The sequence below is a fragment of the Dendrobates tinctorius genome, unplaced genomic scaffold, assembly GCF_039654945.1.
Source record: "Dendrobates tinctorius isolate UK_male_01 unplaced genomic scaffold, ASM3965494v1 ptg000007l, whole genome shotgun sequence".
NCBI classification, from domain to species: Eukaryota; Metazoa; Chordata; class Amphibia; order Anura; family Dendrobatidae; genus Dendrobates; species Dendrobates tinctorius.
In genome coordinates, this window is record NW_027361675.1 from 47,264,047 (window position 1) to 47,267,705 (window position 3,659).

The window sequence follows — 3,659 nt, forward strand, 5'->3', positions numbered from 1 at the left end:
AGTTTGTGATTGGTTTCTCTTTCTCCAATATTTTTATTAATTAGATTCTTTCGTCTTTGTTCTTCCTTTCCACTTCTAATAGCAGAGTTCTCAATAGCATTTGTCAGGTGTATGGCTTTTTCTGGTCTTTTGCTTCCCTTCCCATGTTGTTCTAGTTTAAAGCTCTCCTTACAAGTGTAGCAAGGCGACTTCCAAATACATGCTTTCCAGTCTTCGTAAGGTGCACCCCATCTCTAGCAAGTAGTCCATCGTATAAGTAGTTCACTCCGTGATCCAGAAATCCAAATCGTTGCTGACGGCACCATCGACGTAGCCAGTTGTTCACCTGCAGAATCTTATTCCACCTCCTTGTTCCATGGCCATCCACTGGGAGGATGGAAGAGAAGACCACCTGCGCTCCCAGTTCTTTAACTTTCTTGCCTAAGTCTTCAAAGTCTCTGCAGATGATTTCCAGGTCGTTTCTTGCGGTGTCATTTGTCCCCACATGTAGTAGCAGGAATGGGTAGTCATCTGTAGGTCTGAAGAGTCCTGATATCCTGTCAGACACATCTTTAATTTTTGCACCTGGTAGACAGCACATTTCTCTTGTAGTTATATCCGGTCTGCAGATAGCGGCCTCTGTTCCTCTCAACAGGGAATCCCCCATGACCACCACTCTCCGTTTCTTCTTCACAACATTTTTCTTTCTCCATCCAGGAGGACTCTGAAGGCGTACAAGGTTGCTGTTTGTTGGCAAAGTCTTATCCTGATGTATTTCTTCATCGTTTTCCTGCGTGAGAGCCTGGTACTGGTTTCTGAGCAGTATGGGTGCTGACTGCCTCCTGATCCTCCTGTTTCTCTGGGTCACATGTCTCCATTCCTCTGTTTCTTCAGGTGCACTTCGAATTTCTTCTCTTTCTGTAACATGAAGAGATAATTCTGCTCTGTCCAAGAACTCTTCACCTTCCTTAATGATCTTCAACGTAGCTAACCTCTCTTCGAGATTTTGCAACTTTTCCTCCAACAGGGACACAAGCTTGCATTTGTGGCATGTGAAGTTTGGCTTTTCCACTGGTAAATCTGTGAACATGTAGCAAGAAATGCAGCTCACCAAATGGCTCCTGGCCTCTTCCATCTTGAGATTTCTTAAAAACGATGAAAGATGAGCCAATAGGCACGCGGTTTTTCCGATTTCCTCTTTTCAGCTGCAACGGCCAAAACCCAGTGATCGTTGAGCTCGCAGAGACTCTTCACTTATCCCAGAAGGCACTGGGAATATGCAAATGATCTCCTCAAGACTCTTCCCCTCTCCCTATGCCATGGACTTCTATAGCCCCATCCTGAATCTGCCCCATCCACCTTTCCTACAGCCCCTACCCAACATCCCTACAGTCCCTATCCCTATTCCCTTTTGTACACTTGCTTTGGCAAAACTAATGTGTATTTAGTCCTGCTGCCAATAAAGCTTCTTGGAATTTGAATTTGTATAGGGTCACTGTGTCAGGTGTGATGTCTCCCTAATGTTACACGCAGGGTCCTATCCCCCGGAGGGGCATCCCGGCCAGGAACAGGTTAAGACTATACTTTCAGGGATCATTTCTATAGTGTGTGACTTGAGAAATGTGCTCTAAAGTGTCCAACCTTCCCAACCACGAGGAGGAGCTGTAGTGATCTCTCCTGAGCGTGAAGTGAGCTCTCAGTTCTGCTTCATTGCAGGGGCTGATTGCTGGTGATGATCGTTCTCCTTCTCTGTTACAGGGAGGGCGGAGGGGGAGATCACAAGCTGAGTGGGTGGGTTATGTGTTTTAATTAAAGGTCTTGTAAGTGATGCTAACACTTAGGCTGCAGTCACACTAGCGAATAAATTGGATGAATGCTATACGATAAAAAAATCGCATTGAATTTGTCCCAATGTTATTCTATGGTGCTGCTCCCATCGTCCGATTTTTTTTCGGAATGTTTCCTCGGACCGAGACAATCGCAGCATGCTGCGATTGTCACCGATTTTCGGATCAGACTCGCCAATGCAAGTCTATGGATGCGATTAAAAATCGGATTACAAACGCACCACAAGTGTGACTAGCGAGAAAATCGCAAGACTTCTCCAGGTCAACAGGAAAGAGCATCAGGCATTGACATTGGATGTCAAACGGATGCTTAGATGCGAATAAAATCGGTTCATCGCCGGAAATTCGGATGACAGACGGATCCCTGGACAAGAAACCTTTGTGCGATTTCGTACCGTAAAAATCGGATCGATTTTTTAATCATTGTGTGTGACTCCAGCCTTAGATCTGAGATTTGGGCCTGAATCTCAGCATCTACAAATTGAGGTTATGGTTTGGTTGTGTTCTTAAAGCCCCCGTCACACTAAGTGAGATCGCTGCTGAGTCACAAGTTTTGTGACACAACAGCGACCTCAGCAGTGATCTCGCTACATTTGACAGATAGCAGCGACCAGGCCCCTGCTGTGAGATCGCTGGTCGTGCCGGAATGACCTGGACATTTTTTGGATCGTTGAGGTCCCGCTGGGTAGCATGCATCAGTATCTTTAACACCTTACCAACGACCTCGTTAGCGACTCAGAAGCGAGACACATAGACGTGGATTTGCCGACATCGTTACAAAGGTCGCTACGGGTCGCCGTATCGTTGGGAAGATCTGACTGTTTGACATCTCACCAGCGACCACATAGCGACACAGCAACAATCCCTACCAGGTTGTATCGTTGTCGGGATCGCTGTAGCGTCGCTGAGTGTGAGGGGGGCTTGATATTGATGAGCTCCTTATTGACTTTTATGATTGCTCCCTCCAATAGGTGGCGCTAGAGCTCTAGTCCTCTTTCCTTCTATAGAGGCAATTTGCATATTTAATAAAATGTAGGCTTTTAATGGTGACAAACTTGTGTAGCCATTTTATTATTTTAATTGCCTAAATAAATTGTGAACTTAAGAAAAGAAACTTTAGTGTGTGTCTCCATTTTCTTGAGAAAGCCGCGCTCATTTCTCCAACTACTATGATGAAAGCTTCACTGATTTTGTAAGGATTTGGGTGCTCTGTGATGCGGCAAAAGCAGTCACATGATGGAGAATTTTGCACTTTATTTCTCATATGTGATTATAATTCTAATACATAATTATTTTCTGTTTTAACACAACAATAACACTGCATAATAATTTAGATTGTGAGCCCCATTGGGGAGAGTGATGATGATGTCTGTAAAGCGCTGTGGAATGATGGCGCTAAATAAGTAAGTAAAATAAATAAATAGTAAACAATAGTAAATATTACAATCATACTAATGATGCAATAAGTATCAGCAATGACAAAGATCATTGAAGTCACATCAGTAAGAAGATGGAAGGTCATTAACACACTTCAAGACCTGAGTATATTAATGCCAATAAAATCCTTCTGACTTTAGATCAATATTGTGAATAGCGTAGAAAGCATTTTAATGACAAATAAGGAATCATGTACCCATACACTCAGTACATACAACCTCAGGTAAATCACAGGTCCCCAAGTGCCACTACAGTTTTGAAAAGCCCAGGGATGCTGGCGCTTCCCCAAACTGTATATTAACTTAGCGGTATCAGGAACCCTATATCAAGCCTGGAAATCCTCAAAGGTAAGCAATTCAGATGTAGCTGAGAAAATATGTAAGATTGAACTCATGT

At 43.7% G+C, this 3,659-nt stretch overlaps 1 non-coding gene across 1 annotated transcript; it reads left to right on the forward strand.

The window, feature by feature from the left end:
• Positions 1–1,553: 1,553 nt before the first annotated feature.
• LOC141089060 (small nucleolar RNA U3) lies at positions 1,554–1,771 on the forward strand. The gene has a single exon (XR_012232163.1). It is a non-coding gene; the product is annotated as a small nucleolar RNA U3 (small nucleolar RNA).
• The last annotated feature ends 1,888 nt before the right edge of the window (positions 1,772–3,659 follow it).